At 37.3% G+C, this 20419-nt stretch overlaps 1 long non-coding RNA gene across 1 annotated transcript in view; it reads left to right on the top strand.

The window, feature by feature from the left end:
* LOC136102390 (uncharacterized) overlaps positions 1-20419 on the top strand; it is a 98873-nt gene that overhangs the window by 709 nt on the left and 77745 nt on the right. The gene's annotated exons all lie outside the window — the stretch shown is intronic.

Raw genomic sequence — 20419 nt, 5'->3', positions numbered from 1 at the left:
ATGACAGACCAGAAAAAAAAAAAAAACCAACAAACCAAAACAAAAACTCTACTATCTACATACCTTTATTATGATTTAGCAAGATGAAAGCCCAGGTTGTTTTCATTATAATAAATCCTCCAAAAGCAAAACAAGCAAATGCTACTCTTTTTGATGCCCCTGGAAGCTGTAGATTTCAAGGAGTCATGAAAGCACTTAGTGCTTGTGCATGAAGACTGCATATTTATGTTGGCAGATGGGAGGTAGCACACACTTACATGCTTGTAGAATTCACCTATCCAAAGTCTTTCAGAAACTGCTTCTTTCATCTGAATCTTACTGATGTTCGGTAAGCTCCTTTGTGCTTTTATTGTCGATCAGTGTGTGTTAAAATTCTACTTGTTTCTTGTTCCAGAACATAGATTTTTCCATTTGATTTTTTTTTTAAACAATTTTGTTGATCTGTCGCAAGTCAAAGTTTTTATATGCTTTTTGTGGTATGCACTGAAAGTAGATTGGTTCATCATTGCTGGTTCTTCGTGAAATTTAGACCTTCTGTTCTTCAGAGCATGAACTAAGTGCAATGAGTTGGTACAATATCACACTTGAAAACCATAGAAGCTAAAGGAAGCAAAGCACAATTGTATTCAATTATATTAATTTGTTAAAGTTATAATAAGCAGTAAAGTCAAACACTCAAAGATTAAGAAACTCCAAGTTCAATTTGCTTTTACACATTGATTACTTGTATATTTTTGTTACTACCCGTCACCAGTTGGGCCTCAGGCTACATACAACTTTAGTAGGTATTTAATGGTATTTGTAGTTTTTCGGTTGGTTGGTTGTTTTGGTTTGTTTTTTTTTTTGGGGGTGGGGAAGGACCAATACTGATTTAGTATCTGAAATTTTTAGTTCAAAGTTTGAAGGGTTGAGATGTGAAACCTTTGAGAATGCTGAGGAATATAAACATGGTTTTGATACCTGTATTGATGAACTTGTCCATGATATAGAAAAAGGCGTGAGGTACGATGTAATAAAACCCAAAGGCTACAAACTAAGATTGCACAGTTAGTCATTGCACCAACATTTCTCTAGATTTTACATGTTCAACCTTGCTGTCATTGCCATATTCCTGTATAGTTTTAAAGGTACGTCTTTACAAACAGCAGAGCTGTGCATTCATATAATGCATATAGTGAAAAAAAGTCTTGCCATTTGTTTGCTTTTTATAATAGACCATTATGATAGAACTCATTTTGCTTTGGAGTGTGCCTTGAACTACTATTTCAGTGTTTACCTTTTAAGATAAACACATTTTAAGTCTTCAATATGGCTCTTTCTGAATTATCTTTTTAATTTTTTTGTTTTGTTTTGTTTGGGATGCTTCACCTCTTACGCAATTGGAGGAAGTTCAAAAGTAGGATTTATACTTAACGAGCTCAGTGTCCAAAGATCAGCTGAGCTTAGGCCAGATTTTCCACTTTCATACAAATTGCCCATCCCACCCCCAAAAAACAAACCAAACATTTGACTGCCAAATCAGAACATAACACACAAATCCTATCTCTCTTGGGAAACTCGATGGTTTCTTCATCACGTATCACTGAAGTAGGAGCTGGAAGACCGAGGTCTGTGAAATGAGCCAGTCATTAGACTGGCTATAGTTATGTTTGCTAGTCCACGTATCCTCAAAACACAGTAACAACTCCAATGATTTGTAAATTCATTGGGGCTCTCTTTGTTTTTGTGAAAGCCTGAACTTCTGCCAAGATGTAATTAGGCTTTTATTTTACAAACTAAAAGAATCCCAACTTTGTGAATATAGAAACATATTAAAAATAATGACAGATGAATCCTAAAGAGTGAAGTGGTAGGGTGGGTGTTTTGGTTTTTGGACCTTGAGGGTTTTGTTTTGAGAGGTGCTGGCTTTTTTTTTTTTTTTTTTTTGAGAAAAGTGGAGATTCATTGTGCTAGGAATTAATCTTTAATGCCTGATATTTTTTTTTTTGGTTGAAGATGTGATTCTTAAATGGCCCTTCATTTTTAGAATCATCCAGAGGCTTGAATCTTCAAGGTTTTTATATATTTTTTTTAAGCATTCGATCTTGTAAATTGTGTGGTCTGTCTGTACACAGAATGCAGCAACAACTGTATGTGAAACAGTGAAATCATCAGTAAATAATTAACATTTACAACGCTATAACGTACTCATATTCGCAGTAGTTCTGTAATGATGTGTTGTTTCATATTTTGTTAATGCAGTGTATGAATACTGGGTATCAAATTATGATAACGTGGGATATATTACTGAAAGGAACTGCTAGTGTGGTACCAAAGGTCTGTATTATTCAGAGGTGGTTTTTTTGGTGGGTTTTTTTTGGAAGAGTGTCACTGGATTTTGCACTACAGCAATAGTAATTGTGAAGTAACTGTTGATGCCTTGAGTACAAGTGTGAACCAGCACTGAGTACACAATACAGGATGCAAAGACTTTTGAAGGAAGTTCAAAAACCTTTACATGCAGACAAAAATAACTTTCCACCTACCTGTAGCCACACTTTGAGTGAAGACTACTTAAATGCAGGGGAACAATTTTCTTTTTCTTGAGAAAACGTTAAAAAATTTACAGAGTAATTAGATTTTCTAGTTCCCTTGACCTTCATTTATTGCTGAGATTAGAAACTGCAGTGTTCAATAACTGTGTTCTGGCAAGTTTTATGCAACTTTCTTTTCTACTCTAAGTTTATTATGGTTAATAAAAATGAAATATTTGCTTTGGACATTCTTTCAGTCTGAAGAGTAATAGATATTTAGATTTTTTTTTTTTCTCACCTCTGCAAAGAGCACATAAAATTAATTACTTTCTATTAGGGATACCAGTGTCTTTAGTTATCATAATACTAGAAGATCATTTGTTGTGTCACAGTTATAACATTTCTTCAGTATTCAACAGTTAAACCAGCACAGAAATCCAAAAGTTCTGGAGCGAACAGCATATTGGGAATGCAACCCTCTAGTACTGCATTGTGTGGGCTTTTGGAACAGTAAATCCTCGTTCGGCTCATTGTAGCCCAGTGAAAGGCTGCCTGCAGCTCTTGGCCCAGTCATCGTTTCAGCAGAATTTACAATAACCATAGTGTTGAGGCTGGCAAGGTTAACCTGACAACCAGACTGGTTGTTACCTTTCCCAAACCTAGAAAAAAATCGGAAGCATGTTTGAATATAAGAAGGTTTGGTATAAGGAAAGGGTGAGTACTTGTCAGGTTAGTTCTTATTTAAGGTGATTTAATCCCCCAAGATACAATAGGAGGGAGCAGTAATTCTTCTGAGATTTTATACTACTTTCTGGTGAGCTGTAAGGAAGCAAATGAGAGCTCAGCCAAACTAACTTCCCTGCAAACTTAAAATGTCATCTTTCTAATGAGGTAGCAGTTATGAAAATGCCAGCATTTGTCTTAGAATACTTTTAAGTGTAAAAAAATATGCAAAAGGTTTGCCAAATCATATACACACACTCTTCTGGTAAACACTGAACAGAGAGAACTAACTTTAAAAAATGGAACACTTATTTATTTCTAAATCACGCTTCTGCATAAAGCAGCTTTTATATAGTAAGTCCCACGTTGTCTTTTCCCTTAGAGCCAGATCTTCACCTGAATCTGATGTAAAATGCACTTTAAAAAGAATACACATCCATGCTCGCTATGATAAGGGCTGCATTCCCCATCCACAGGGCTCCCTTAGTTTTAGGTGAATCTAGAGCACCGCTACAGCTGCCAGCAAATAGTTTTCCTTTGGTTTGTTGTCATTGAACAACTTCTATGAACTGTATGCAATCGCACTATTACTATCCGCCAACCCAGCTTTATAATATTGCCTTTTATGAAAAAAGTGTAGTTAGCATTGCTTTGATACTCCCAGTAAAGATTGGATTTTGCATTGAGTGCTTCCAAATGGGGATAAATGATGGTTACCAGTGAATGAAAAGGGGGATATCAATTAAATAGAGCTATGTTTATTTGAATGTAGGTGTCTGAGCATACTTATTTTTATATGTTAGTAGTATGCTTTTGTGTGCTTTTTTGGGTTCAGTGGATTGTGATTGTTTTGGATTTGCTTAAACTGAGCTTCTTTTAGCAAAATAGCAAAAGTCATATTTTACATAACTGTTTAGTGTATTTTATTTGGCTTCTACAATAAAGCTAGACTGATGATACTCAACTTTGTTAGAAGTACCTGAAGAAGGTTTTAAGTAATGCAAAATTATTTTATCTTTATCTTAGACACAAGCTAAAACCCCTAGGATTTTGCTAGACTTCATGAAATAAGTAAGTATGAATTAAGAACATCGTTGTGTATTTCAGATGTTCTCTGACATTATGTCATCTTAAACTTGGGTTTAAGCTCCTTAGCCTGTAGGGCTTTGTTAGTGTGATGTCCTATTTTGTAGTTTTATGTTCATAAATATTCTTTCAGCGAACAATCCATTTCACAATTTGGTCCTTAGTATTTTCTCCTCCCTAGTTACTAATTTGCTGCCATAATACTCTTGTTATTCAAGTTTTAAGTTAATTCTGGTGGACTATTTTTTATGGAAGTGGATGTAGTTTGGAGAGACTATATGAGTTACTAGGCTTGTTCAGTGATAAAGTTATGGCTTCCAGTGACTACAGGGAAATCCTGCTTTACCTGAAAACATTTAAAAATTACAAATGTGGCTCCATGAAGATTGTAGCAGTATGAGTAGGCTCTTCCTTGCTCCTCTCTTAGTTTCCTGAATAAAATAGGGTAAAATATGTATTGGTTTTGATGAGCTGGATTTCTTGGGAAAATAGGACTTCACTGACTCAAAACTGAGAAAACACCTGAATTATTTTGCAAGTCTACCTGTGGTTAAGATGTTATCAATCCCATAGAAGTAGCAGCCATCTTGTACCCAATATCAACTGTTCCAGCGTCCTAGTTTAAAGTAGAGAGGAAATGGGACTGTGAATTGGGTTGCCAAGAGATGGGCACAAGTTTGGTTTAGTTAAATCTACTGTGGAATGTGTTTTCCAGCAATGAGGTGAGGGAAAGAGTTGGTAGTGGGATTACCTCAAAACCATGCAGTTCTTTCTGGCAGACCTCCTCTCTTAGAAGCCAGGTTAATAATAAAATGGTAGTTGCATTGTATTATTAACAGATACGTCAAAAATGGAAGGACAGACTGGCATTTAAGCAATCTTCTTTCCTAATCTAATGGAAGTCTGCTTGGCTAGACTTGGCATCAAGTCCCACAGAACAGGTGATGTATTTATTGTGTTTGTTTTGGTATGTTTGAGTAGCCAGGTTACTATTTACACCTGTCTATTTCTGATATGATGCTATATAAATCTAGTAGATGATGATGCACATCTTTTTTGACCGTGTAGAAAAACATAGTAATTTGTGGCAGAAAAACAGTGGAGGCTTGGCCAAGCTATGCTTTATGAGGAACTGTGCTATTAATACAATAAATAGGAGTGGAAGCTATTTCGCATAGCTGTGAGTTCAAGAAATACTTGAGATAATTATTGCAGGTAATTCTGTGTGAGAAATAAACAGTGATTAAACTTTGATCTTATATATGGGTGAATTTCAAAGGTAAATCCTGGTAGTAGACCATAGTGATTTCTGAAATATCTGTACAATATTTTGAGTGCTGTTGTGTTGCAGGCTTCAACCAACTTGCTGGAAAAAGTGATTACTGCAAAGGTGTGGTGGCAGAAAAAGCAATAAAAACCCCTGAATGTTCCTCTCCACTGTGTTCATCTGAAGGCTTCATTCCAAAATGTTAACTTTTGACCCTGGTGTGTTTAGTCAGGCCTAACCTTTCTTACACAAAGCAACCTTTAAAAAAGATCAGATCTACAGGTTGATATGGGTGGGGTAGACTCATAATAGGTACCACACCAATTTTTAATCACAATTAGTCATGGTCATCTTTATAACCTATTACAAGAGTGTAAGATTGACTATGGGCTACCTGAAAACACCTGGACATGCAAGCTGATTATTGCTCTGTTTTTAAGGATGGTGACTGAATGTTTTACCAGCTTTGCAGCCAAATTACAGTGGGGCCTGGTATTATCACTTTTATTTCAGTGCTTTTGTTTCAGGCTGTGGTTTAGCTACTGTTGCTAAATATATACATCAGAGTTGGTTTTCAATTTAACAGTTGAACCTCCTAGTGTTAAGAGGGCCAGCAGAAGGTAGCATTTTGGCTGTGCGTAAGGGTCTGCTGGAGTCAAAGGCACAGATGTGTCCCTGTTCTGGTTTTGCATATAGAGAATCCTGCAAGCACAGTTTGTGGGCAATCATAAGATTTGCATGTAAACTTACATGTCGATAGCAGTAGGAAATCACTGTGGTGGCTCTGGATTTTAGCCTAGTGATTTCCATGTGCTTGGGGTTCGGTTGCTCAGCTTCTGAGCAGGTAGAGTAAGTTTTCTGTGTATGGTTACAATAAAATGGCATTGATATAGGGAATGGAGTCAAACAAACATGTTATTAGACCTAGCTAGAACTTATCCAAGTTATTTTTTTCCTAGAAAATAAGTTTTTGCTGAGGAATTATATTTATTTTGACAAACTGTCTCTGGAAAACTTTCCAGGTCCTCTGAGGCAGAATTTGTACTTGAGAAAGATCAGAGTGGGCAGATGGTTGGAGCATTGAGACCCAGTAAGCTCCAAATTAGGAAATACCAAGAAGTAAACTTCTAGTTGTTTCTCTAGCTAGTGCTCTGAGTGAATGTTTTTCTTTAGGTCACAATCCATATTTATTATTTAAATTTCAATTATTTAAATTGCATGTTTTGATAAGTATTTGTTGAAACTTGTCTGTTTACCTTTTGTAAGTTTTGTTTTTTTCCCTTCGCACAACTAGTATGAGGGAAGTCCAGTACATGTATGCAGGTGGTCTTGAGAATGCATTCACTAGCACTATAGCTTTTCTTAACAGTAATTTAAAACATCTCTCCCAAATTGTAGGGAGAGAAATGAAAAAGAAATGCAGTTACACAGAATAAACCCAAGTTTTTCTCGTGGAGTTCCTCCCAAAGTTAGTAAATCAGGTGTTAGTTACCACATTGTCATAACTACTGCTAATTCTCAATAGAAGCCAAATCCATCATTGCTGAACTGTGTCCTGAGAGACACAAATGTGGACAATTTCAAATCAAAGCCTGGGGGTGTTTGATTCTGAAATGCAACTCCTTGTTGAGATGTGTGTTAACAGCTTCATATCTTTCAGAGTAATAAGGCTCCGGTTTTACTATTCCCTTGATGACAACTGTTAAAATATTGATGGGAGTGGTGTTTAATCTAAGTATGCTGTGAATTATTACCTTTTGCCTTGTTACTGGTTGTAAAGTTGAACCACAGTAAGAATTAGTTTTTCCATTGTTTTATTAAAGTTCTCTATTTCCTGAATATGGGAAGAAATCCAGCTCTTTCGGACTCCTCCACAAAAAAAGAGAGTTCTCTACTGCAGTGATTAAGTCTTTCTTAGGAAGAAGAGCAAAATCTTTTTATAATTTTAGGATTTATCTGGTCTGTCTGTTGCTAGTGTTGCTAGACTATGTCTCTTCAGCTTGTGGCTATGTCATTTTATTGTAATTGTCTCTTCGGTCATCTGAAGGTTGCTTTCTTTTCGCTTTTGCTATGTTACTTCGTTTGTTGTCTTACCACATTAAATAATTAATGTAGCAATTTTAAAACCTTCACCATACTTGTGCAAACTTTATAGCTTTACCTCACTGACCCGATTAGATACAACTGTTCATGTAATCTTAGTTGATTTATATTGTGACATTGTGGCTCTATATTTATCACGTGATTTCCGAAAATACTGTTTTCAACTTTATCTCAAGGCTTCCTTATTTGTGTGAGCATGCATGTGAATTTTCAGGGATGGTGCTGAGTCCAGCTCATTCTGAAGAGATCAAGTAGGAGCATAGAGAACTTACAAAGTGTCAACAGTGTTATGCATATTACCAGTACGAAAATTTTGTTTTAAAAGCTTTGTTTTCCATTTAATATAGATTTAAATAGTGCTTTTACTGAGATAAATGAGTAATAAATTAGTAGCATTTCTGATTAAATAAAAATTGATTCTTCTGAATGAGTGCTTCATATTTTCACTGTCTACAAAGGGTAGGTGGAAAATAAATAAGTTTTTTTAAAAGACAGTGTCTCTTGGTCCTTTAGCTACATTTATGTAAATTATATACTATGGTACAACTCTTGGACAAGAGTTTAGAGAACACTTTTTTTCTTATTTTATTTTTTGTAGTCAGTTTTAACATTTCTCATGGGATATAAAAGGCCAAAGTTGTAAAAGGATGAGACCTCTTTTGATTTTTTTTTATGTTATTTCCTGAGCCTTACTGTAACTATTTTTAGAGTTTAGATAAACCATCTTTATATGTATGTTAGAGACAATTCTGACAATAGCAATGCCTCTCTGGCAATACACAATGTGTCACAAACAGCTTCTTTTTTTTCTGCTGGCAATTATGAAGCGGATTTCTGTGGTTCATTGTTTACCACACTTCCCTTCTGCTTGAATAATGGAGATTCATCCTGGGTAGAGACCAAGGATCCCATGGATTGCTAGAATTGGCAGGAAACTTGTAAGAAAGACACACCTAGGACAGTGCTTTACTACAGATCTTGCCATTTTGAGTTGTGAAAGAAATGAGGATATAATGGTCCGAATTAAATTTTGAATAGGGTTTAGAATTTCACTGAGGATGAATCAAGTTTGAGTGGTTAGAAGGCGTAGGTTTCACAGTTCATATCCTGATTATGTAAACACTAAAAGATAGTTGTATTTGCAACTGCAAATTTGATGCTGTTTGAAGTGATGACGTCTTTTGAAATAATCTGTTAAAGATACTTGGTTTGGAATGTGGTTTGAACCAGATTTTGCAATTGGATAATTGGACTTTGCAATTGGGTACTAGTTTTCCCCTGATAGTAAGGCCAAAATTTTAAGTGCAGATAATGTCTAGACATGCATTGCTCATAGCACCAGGATCCAGTAACATCAATGAAAACTGAACATCTGAATTAAAACTCCATGATATAAATGCTGAGTGTGTGCTTTTTAGCCTCTACTACTCCTTCCTTTTCTGATTGTCTTCGATTATCCCAATGACATTTCCTTATATATATAATATATATATATATAAAATATTTTTTTTTTTCCTTGAGCAGCATTATCCCCTTTGTATCAGTTTTGTGTCATATTCATACATAGGGTGCTGCCAGATGGACTTTCACAAAGGTCTGCTAAAGTCCTTTGGGACTTGAAACATGTGAAAGTGCCCTGAATAGATCCCATTGTGGAATTGGGATTATGCCTGGTAAGAGCGCTGTGAGCTTGATCCGTAAGCATTGCCCCAGTATTAGAGATCATAAGGCCATTTCTTTCTGGAACATTGCAAAATAGCATACTAATTGTATTATGTGGACTCCAGTTGTATGCTTTCCTGGTTCAACAGCAGTGGAACAGTCCCATTTAACTATGAAGTAATGTCTGTCACTTGATATGTCCTGAGTTGAACTCAATATACAGACCTCTTATATAATAAAGTCTAAAATACAAAGAACGGATGTGTAGTACAAGTACTTTATTACACAGATTTAAAATTAATGATGACAATATATGTCCTAAACAGTTTTAAAATACAATTTGTATGCATTATACAGAGATGTTAGTTTATTTTAAGGTAGCATTAGTTATTTTGCCAGTTTCCCTGCTACAATGATTTTGCTTGATGCACAGAAGCAGTTTCAGTAGTCTCATTTCCTAAGGTACTATAAAATTTGTGCTTGTGTATACTTCTACAGATGAAGCCATAAAATGGCTCTCTTGGCAGATATCTGAAGAGATCTTACATGTCTATAGCTATTGAGCATTAATCTTATTGAGCTTTAACTTGTTGTACAGTGTGTTACCTCATTATACTTATGGGTGAATAGACTTAAAATACTAAAGGCAATTTGAAATATAAAATGATATAAAGAAACTGCTTTCAGATATTTTATTTTTGAGTAATACTTTATGAAATAAATATTTAGGAGAAAAGTGAACAGAAAGATACGCCTCTACAGGTGAAGTTCAGCGTAAGTCAGCAATAGAAGTAAGATTTTGACGTACATCAAGACAACTCACTAAGCTGGGAGCAAAATTTGCATCATGGTCAGCATCGGAGAGACGGAGCTGAATGTTTTGGCATAGGAGTGTGAATAGGATTTGCGTGAATAAATTGTCACCATGCAGGAGCACAAAAATAAGTTAAAAACTCAATTTGAGAAGGAGCAGTAGGTAGCTGGGTTACTCTACAGAGCGCTAACCAAGAGCAGCTCCTCACTGAGATTCTAAGGCTGGGAGAGAACTGCATCCTCTTGTACAGCCAGTGTGCTGCAAACTACATTTGTGGTGTTTTCTAAAAAGAAAAAGGCCAACATATATTTAAGTTCTCTTTTACACGAATTAGGAAATAAACTCCTAAACTCATTTCACTTGGAAGATACAAACTGAATGGGAATCCAGCTACTTAGATATTATTGCATTGTAAGGATACTGTGAAGCACCTGTTAAATGTGGATATGATATAAACTCAAACAGGATGTCCTTCCATGTTTCTCTTTTTGGGTGAACCATTGTATGATTCTACTTCATAAACCACACAGTAATGCACATTTCCACTTTACCTTTTCTTTCTGCGGCCACAAGAAAACACACTGAACTTCCACATTTTTGTTTTATAACATTCACATCTAGCAAAACTTTGAAACTCTGTCCTTGAGAGTGATATATTTGTACTTTTAAAAGTCAAACAATGCTAGAGGAAGAAGAGGGTGTGACTGAGTGAATGTGGGGAAAAGAATGTGCTCAGAAACAGCACATGCAAGGCAATGTGTGGAGTCAGCCTGGGTGTGTAGGTATATAAGGTTGTGGCAGGGAATGAATGAGTCTTCCTGAGAATTCAGAGTGGGTAATACGTATATTTTAAGGGCAAAGAGAGATGGACCTGAATGTTTTGGCATAGGAGTGTGAATAGGATTTGTGTGAATAAATCGTCACCATGCAGGAGCACAAAAATAAGTTAAAAATTTAATTTGAGAAGGAGCAATAGGTAGATGGATTACCCTACAGAGTGCTAACCAAGCGCAGCTCCTCACTGAGATTCTAAGGCTGGGAGAGAACTGCAGCTGGTAAATACTCACGCAAGGGCCAGGATCAAAGCAAAGAGGGCAATGAAGGCGAGGGCTGCTGAGGTACAGAGTTAACTCCTGCAAAGCTAAAAGGATGCACAACAGCTGGATGGAAAAGAGTAGTGGAGAACAGAACAAGACCAGTAGCAACATCTGCAAGCAAGGAAGGAGTTCTGGAGAGCTGGGCATTGGTCAGGGCCCGGTTCCTGTTGAAGCTTGGAACTTTGTTTCTGACAAGGAAGAAAAGATTCTACTTCATGCAGGACGTAAATATGTTAAACGCTTGAGATTGGGAGAAAACATATAGAATATACATTGACTCACCTTACTTTTAAAAAATTCTGTATCTGTTGATTTCCTTTCTCCTTTTCCTTTCTTCCCTTTATACCTGCTCCTTTCTGTAGTGATCAAGTTATCCTGGCAGTAAGGAAGTGATATGAGGTATAACCATTGCTAATAGAAGGATAATTATCCCTGATTCACTGTGTGGAAGGGCTGGACTGTTCAAAGATTACTTGAACTTTTATCATAGTTGATTGTACTCCAACAGACAACAGTAACAAAATATCAGGAAGCTGCTAATTGACTGACATTTTTAAGGTTTCATTTGTATTTCATTTACATTTCATTTATTTTAATGCTTCATTGCTCTCCCTCTTGTTCCAGACAGCTTCTCTGAATAGCCTGAAAGAGTATTCATCCTTTTGGTATACATCAAATACACATCGTTGAACTCTTCCCTATAAAAATGCACAGCTTGGAAAAGATGTACAAGGTTTTCTTTTTCTTTCACATAGATTGTAAGTCTTCCACAACTCTCTTGAAACATGTTATTAAGTCTCTGTGACTCGGATGTGGAAAAGCACACAGGATGGTCACTATGTCACCTACAGAAGCCACATCAATCCTTTGCTAACAACTACAGCTAATCCACAGGGTGGGTCACTGGTGTTAACGCTGTTCCTTCCCCTTCAGGAGATCTTTCAAGACCTATGTTTTTAGTGGATGGCGCAAGGATGTTGCAGACCTTGGGAGGGAAAACTGGAGCTTGAATTCTAGATGAAAAAAGGCAGAAGTGGTCAGATGGTTATTTTCTTTCTTCTCTAACTCATTCTGATGAGGTGTATAGCTTTGTACACCTCTATTGCCTTAATGCTTCCTACTAAAAATTTTTGATTGTGTGTGCAGTCCAGAGACTGGAAGTAGGATCCACTTTCTGCCTTCATCTCTTATTATGTGTATTGATGACCTTTATAATTTGATGACCATGATAGGTTTGGGTTTGTTTTTTTCTTCTTTTTTTTTTTTTTTGTGCTTGGTAAAATACTTATTTGGTAGTATTGTGCAGTCATATATTCTGTATGTGTTTTTTAAGGGAAATAGAAAACTAAACTAAATGGATGTAGCTAGAAATGTTGTAGAAGCATAATTTGTATCTCACTGCACCTAAAAGTGATCAATATTTGGTAACACTTTTCCCCTCCCCACCTCCTACTACAAAATAACCAGTCCTATTCCTGTATTTTTCATTGTCATAAAGGAAAACCTGGAGGATTAGGCACATGGTGGTTTTCTCACATTTTTGTACTGTTTTATATTACCCAAATTGTTTCTATATCTATATTTTGGAAGAGCTTTTACTCAGTAAATGTGGGTAACTTAAAAAACTTCAAATAAGAGGAAGTCTTCCATTTTCAATTTTCTCACATCTGTCTTCGATAATATGTCTTGTTATGTGGATGTAGTTGAAGAAACCGGCAATAAGCGAAATAAAGTCTGTGTATTCGATGTAAAAATAAAAATATTCTCTGTAATTAAAAAGAAAATTCCCAGATGGTCAAGTTCTAGAACTTGTCGCTTCAGGGCTTCTTATAACCTCCTTTGAAGGATTTTTTTACAGGTGCTCATGGAAACAACAGGATCACTGCCTTATCTGGTAGCATTATTTCTATGACTTTAATGGTAATCTTGTGCAGAAATGAACTATTAAATGACTTAAGTAGATCACGTAGACTCACATTAGCCATGATACTGATTTTACTAGTAATGAGTACTTTCAAACAGTAACCCAGGCCAGACTGGCCCGTATAAATCCTAAACAACTATGTTGCAATGTTAGTAAAACTGACCATTTTTACTTTATACTATACAAAAATTTGAAACTTTCCTTTAAAAAGTGTGCCCCCCCAGCTCTTCTAGCTGTGGAAATACCTCAAATTGCCTGCTGCTGTGCAAAAGAAGACTGAAATAAATAGCTGCAAGTTAACTATTTCCCATGTGTGGTGGTTTTTTTTTGTTGTTGTGTGTGTTTGTTTGTTTGTTTTAAGCTGTGGCTCAGCTGTTTTCTAGAACATAATGGTGGTTGGTTGAGAACAACAGGTGGGCAGTGAGTTCTAGGCTGATCTGAAAGTAAGGTGAAGTGGAACTACAGAAAGAATTCCTGAAAACTAAAATAAAAAGAGCAAGCATCAAGAAAGAGAATGGAATATAAAGGAGAAGCAGGTATCACAGTATGTTTGGGATTGGAAGGGACCTCGATGGAAGGGAAAGGCTGACATGAATAGCAAAAAAAACAAAGCACAAAGATACTTTTATGGTGCATACTAGCTGCAGCTAGTAAAAATAGTATTTCATTTGCCTATCTAGATTAAGATTTTTGGTCTTTCCATCAGTACAAACATGTTTCCTGCTGCTGCCAGCTACCGTTTTGGGAATCTTCTTGGATATTGTATTTGTGATATTTCCTCCTTAACAAAGAGCCAACATTTTGTTCCTAGTGATGACTACTCAGGAGAACGCCTCAGAAAATGTACTCAGGTTTTATTTTTTTTTTTTTTTTACTTTCTGGGGTTTTTTATTACACAGAAGTAATCCATAGAGTTGCAGTAAGAAAAGATGAATCTCTTCAAAAGTAAACAAGTTAATTCCACACATTGTATATAAACAGGCTTTAAATCACATTGTCTTCAGGAGGAACATGAAGCATCTGATTACTTAGATGGCACTTATCACCTGTAGATTAAACTTTAATTGCTATTATTCCTTGGTGAGAAAGGAATATTTGCTTGCCTGCAAGCTGGACATGCCAGTTTGTGTGTCTAATGATGTCTGTACTTGGGTGCAACGTTTCTAATAGATGCAGAAGGTAAAGCAGGTATTGTTCTGAATTGTTTTATCAGCCAGTTGTTATTAATGGTTCTGATTTGTGTACAGTATACCAAATGGTTGTAAGCAATGACAAGGCCGGCAGACATGGGCATTCCTGTGTTCAGGAATTCCCAAACCCAAAGCATCACTTTCAAGGCACAACACTGCAGTGTACGGTAACCTCCCACAGATCAGACCATGTAATTCAAGTGCGACTCCTAGAGTATCACCCTTCATATTTTTTTCCATAATTAGTTTGCAGGGTGGAAACCTGGGATGGGGGAGATTTGCTTTCACTCGTATCTTTTAGTCATTCTGATATAGGCTATTTTAGATACAGACTCAAAATGCCAAAATATAGCATAAACCATAACAGTCATTTTAAGTCCTACTTTTTCAAGTCCCTGGCCTAGGAAGAAAGATTTTTGTCCTGACTCGTAGCCCTTGGGAGCAGGGTAGTCTGACCAGTAGCTGTGTCTCATTTATGCAAAAGGAGATAAATTGTCAGTCAGCTGTCACTGCTGAAGATCTGTGATGACACTGTGGCATGCAAAAATAAGCGGTGCCTGTGGGGGTATGGCATAAACCATTTAAGACTTTAAGGATTGAATGAAATATAAGTACTGACTGTAATTTTGCACATTTCTCTCTGTTTCCGTAAAAAGAAGAACGTCTACTCTGAATTAGAGTTGATTAGGATAAGACCTGTTTCTGGAAAGTGTTTCTGCGAATGTGGTGGGGAAAAAGACTTAGCATGTGCTAGCATTCTCACTTTTCTTTGACATTCATGATTCCTAGCACGGTTGATTTTTTGCCTTTTTTTTTAAAAAATGAGTATCAGATCTTGGTAATGCCAGCAAGGATGTCCCGTTGCCAGGCAAAAAAACCTCTTTTTACTCTTAAAGTAACTTGAATAGCACTTGAATAGCATGCAGGGGTTCAGAACAAGATGTGGTCTTTGTTTATTTTGCTAATAGCTGCCATATGCTATTTTTCCCTTTTCTTCAATCGTCTCTCATAAAGAAGGTTGAACACTAACAGAACATAATTCTAAAGAGAGTCACCTTAGATACATTCCATTGTGTTGTTATAAACTGATACAATCAAACTGCTTGACAGCCAAGATAACGTATACACAAATACATTTTGCGTATAAAATAGCTGTTAAATGCAACACAAAAGCTAGTTTCGTAGAATCATAGAATCATTTCAGTTGGAAGAAACCCTCAGGTCATCTAGTCCAAACATAACCTAACCTAACCTAACTCTAGCACTAAACCATGTCCCATCAAAGATGTCTGAAGGAAAGAGAGGGAGAATAGGGATTTACTTAATATTGGACTATGCTGTCAGAGTTTCTGAAGAACTTATGATAATATAGTGGTAACCAGCCAGTGCTGTCACCTACTATTAAAAGCCACACATAATGATATACCTCTCAATATGTCTATTTGTACTGGCTATGTGTCTCTTTTCTTGCATAACAAAGGTGAATTGTGCTTAAGAAATGCATGTATTTTTCTGCTTTTCTTCTGGAAAGGTACTGAGGCAGAAACAGTGCAGTACAAAAGCCTCTCTCTGCTGTTGGAGGGCAGAGGCAGCAAAACTGAGGCTGGCAAATGCATTTCAGAGCCTGATTCCCATTGAAATCAATAAGAATTGGGTGCCTGTGGGTCTGACTTCTGGCGAGCCTGCATAACAATGTTATTGGGAGGAACCACAGATGGGATGGGATCAACCAGCGTGATTTGGGTTCCGCTTCCATTCTCATGTTGGTCCTGCCCATTGTTTGAACAGTGCCAGGCAGCCCTCGGACCACCATCAGTGATGAGTTTGCCGACAGCTTGCTCTTTGTGACAGTCAAGTTGAACTTTCAATTGACAGTAGCCCACAGCAAAGACTCCTTAGTTTCTGTGTGTCGTCTTTCCTTATTTTGATTCCTGCATCAGCCACAGATGTCTCAGTGCAAGATACATGTTGTTTCTCACTTTTTAACTTAAAAAGATCGTCCTTTCTGCAACCAGTAGGGTATGTTTGTATTTGTATTTAAGAAAGGGAATGATCCCACACTTCGGAAAGCTGTTTGTTTCTTGAGTTCTTTTGTTTGTTTTCTATTTGTGTGCAATTAAATGCCCCCCCATCCCCTATGAATAGAAAAAAAAAAAAAAGGAAAAAAGGAGAGAAGTTTTAAACCCAAATTTGTGTAGTACCGTATTTTGTAGGTACAGTTGTTGCAAAGGTGATATGACAGGCACTGACTCTGGGTCTTCCTCCTCTTCCTCTCTGATATTTGTGTCCCATCTTCTGGATGCCCACAGTTCACATTCTCTGAACTTAAATGTAAAATATGCTCAATGTTTATATCTACTGTCACTACACTGTGCAAATGTAGCCATCAATGTCTCCTCAGCTGCAGACTGCCTTGAAGCTTCTAGTGGTGCTGCCCACACAAGAGGCGCTGCAGATGGAAATTGCAGCACGAGCTCCCAGCTTTTGCTTTCGATCCTGGGGTGGAAACTAAAGATAGAATTTGCTTATTGGCAGATTAAAACCCCCAAACCATTGAGAACAGCCTGGATACGCTTAAAACAAATTTGTCTTATGATGAATGTGGATATATGAAAGGTGGTTTGGAGTCAGTAGGTCTTTCAATGGGGCCATTCTGCATGGGATGTGTGCTCAGAGTTAGGTGATAGGAAGGTGGCTGTAGTATTTTGTAACTTCTTCCCTCTCTATCTGGAGCGTGGCCTCTTGATTATTGCTTCCAAAAGCATCAGAGCTGAAACTGAATAGAAAATAAAATTCCCAGAAATTCTAATACACTTTTAAGTTTCAGCATTTTGTTAACCTTGGTTCTCTCCTGAATGCTTAGATCACCGAAGTATTTTTTTAAAAAACAATTTATCGGTGAGGCTGTGTGTGTGTATAAAATGTTATAGTTTACCTGAACTTTATACCTGCACTGCAAAGTAAAATTACACATTGTTACGATGGTATATTGCTTTCAGAAAAAGGTCAAAAGGAAAAATTTGTCTTAGTAGACTAATAGAAGTTTCTCATGGCTTAACCGCTTCCCCTCAAATTTTGGTATAATTTGAGTTCATAAGAGCATTAGGTTAGGCAATCAGAATGTGCTGTAGTGAATGCCTAGCATCCCTTCATTTTGAAGTAGCAGTCTTCAGGGCGTGTTGGAAATTTGGCACAGTTTTGCACTGAGATAGGTAAAATTCCTGCCTGCTTCTCTGCTTTTTCATGTCACTTACTCCTTTGCAATGTCCTTCCAACTCTGATCCATAGTTTCTTATAAAACCTAGCCTACTCACAAAAATTCAGTGTCTCAAACAGCTGAGAAAGCAAATTGCCGATTTTGGTGTCTGAATTCGAAGCACTAATGACAGTTCATGACAAGTACCTGTGACTGCATCTACATTACAGTTAAAGGCGTGACAGCAACATGCAGAGATATTGCTTTGCGAATATCGATCTAGCTAGCCTAGGCAACGGCAGTCAAGTTACAGGAGCATTGAGACTGGCTTCAGCTTTACAAATCTGGGCAGTATCCTGGTACCATGTGGTAACAACAGCTTCTGCGGTGGCACTTTGCTTACAGCTAATGGGTTATGGTGTAAGTCAGCTTCAGTCCTACCTTTGACTGCAACTTAGAAGTAGCGTGCAACTCATTGTGAAGAAAGAGGAGATACTAATACTAATGAAAGGGATTTGTTTGAAGAAAGAAACCAATCAAAATGAAAGAGCTGATGTTGCATCTTATGACTACTTGCTTGATCTTACGAGTGCTTTCTTCACAGGGTAGCACTAACGTTGCAGCATCAGCAGCCAGATCATGTCTGTCTGGGTTTTTGTCTCAGCTTGACCCATAAGCTGTGTTTATATGCAGTTCATATAGACCATCCAACTATTTTCTTTGTCTTTTTCATCTCCAGACTAAACTAGTTTCAGCATACTTTGTGTCAGCTATTGTTATTGTCATAATTGTACTTATTGTTGTAATTAATGCCACATATATGAATCAGGTTCCAGGAGCTCACGAGATATAGAAAAAATCCACGTACACCTGACTTCTGTTTGCTTCCCAAGGTTTTCACTCAATGGAGGTTCACATTTTTAAAGTTTTCTTTAGAAGCATGACATCCTTTATAAATCCCTTTTAAAAATGCCAATGTCTTCATGCTTCCGAGAATGATGTAAGAATCTGGGTTTGAATCCCCTCAGCTGAATACTTCCCTGAGCCTCTAGACAGTCATTTAAAAGGTGGGGGATGTCACCTTCTGCTTTGTCGTGCTTCTAAGTGAAAGTGTGTGTTATACCCAGAGTTTTAATCTGTTCTTTGTGTGGCAGTTGTTCTACAGGCCTGTCTGTTGGGTTGGTCAGCAGACAAAGCGCAGGCCTGGTAGCCCATGATCAGTAGGCATGAGGTGGACCTTTGACACGCTCAGCTGAGCCAAAATCTTGGTGTGCAGAGTAGCAAAATGTCCAGCACTCAGCTAATGTCACAGGTGAGAGTTAGAGCACCGATGACTTTTCAGGTGCCAGAGCTTTGGAAGCAGATTTATATTTATAAATACAAATGTTACTCGGAGCAGAGCCAGTTGGCATGAGGTGACAAGCTGCTGTGCCTCAGTAGGTCTGTATGCTCTGTGCTCTTCACATGTGGCAGGCACAAGTAATTTACGTGAGCATAGTCCATAGTGAAGGGAGCTGAGCTGCTGTGAGTTACCTTCCATTTTTTCTTTTGCTGACTTGCACAGTAAATTACTGTAGTTCAGCTGAGGTGTGATACTTGATTAGCTTCCAGCAATTCATTTGAACCTTCGGGCTTTCAGACACCTAAAAATCCCTGTGGATGTGGCACTAGTGATGTAGAAGCAAATAATCTGAAAGTTCTTTCATCTGCTAGTTGATGAGGAAAGACACCTAAGCTTACATTTGTAAGAGAGGGGAGCAGCTGGCAGGGCATTTTTCCACACTGCTTTGGAACTTGCACTTCCCTCAGTACCAAAATAGTTCTGGGACATGCTGCAGTGGCCCACTTGTTTTTCTTAGCAGTACGGGGTTGGGAGGATTCTGGTGGAAGATTGTAAATATATCTTTTCAGCTGTTGGGCTATGTTTATTATCAAGTAAAAGGGATCTACTGCTTTAGTATATCTTTATAACTGACACTCTAAAAATATAATCTCAAGCAAAGGGTAAGCGTCCCTTTCTTGAGAGTGACTGTATTTGTATGGAGTGCCAATGAAAACTCATACCTGAGAAAGAAGGCAAATCCATTTTGCTGAAAACTAGCAGAATGTGTAGCAGTGTATATGTATCAATATACTGAGGATAAGATTTGCTAATAAATCGAGGGTAAGTAAGTTCTCAGTGAACTGATATTAATTCTGTAATTTTAGCTATGGTAAATCTACCTGATATTGGATTGCCATTTGCTTCCTTCCTATGAACATAATCACTTGAAGTAGCAAAATATTTGAGGGTGGAATTGTGGTTACAAATGACAGAAAATGGGAATAATTTTTTCAGCTTATTTTAGGTATGTAGACTTTATTACTTTCAAACAAAAAATAACACCTCCCACCATTCTTCACATTGTGTGTTCACTCCAAGGAATGGAAGATAGGAGGAATAATAGTGATAGGGGTTTGAAAATAGGCTTCCACATGTTAGTGGCTGGGATGCCATGATAAATGTCAAGAAAGAAAGTCAGTCTTACTGAAAACAATGTAACTGCAAATAGAAGTAAAGAGCACAAAACCACCAGTGGATTGCTCAGCATGAGAGTAGTTTCTCCCACTTGTTTTCTAACTGTCTTATCTCACTGTCTTTCAAAATTTTTGAGAGGGTAGGCAGAAAAATGTAGTATTACAAGGCTGTCCTAACTCTATATAGAAGATGATGAGCTTGTATCTCATGAATAAATATATCCCGAACCTCAAGATGCCACGCGATCATATTTCATTTACGTCATAAGTGATCCCTGCATTAGCTTTTCCCCTCCTTCCATCACTTCCTACCTTCCAAAGTTCTTC

The sequence above is a fragment of the Patagioenas fasciata genome, chromosome 1 (assembly GCF_037038585.1).
Source record: "Patagioenas fasciata isolate bPatFas1 chromosome 1, bPatFas1.hap1, whole genome shotgun sequence".
Lineage (NCBI taxonomy): Eukaryota > Metazoa > Chordata > Aves > Columbiformes > Columbidae > Patagioenas > Patagioenas fasciata.
This window is presented reverse-complemented; position numbering and strand designations above follow the sequence as displayed.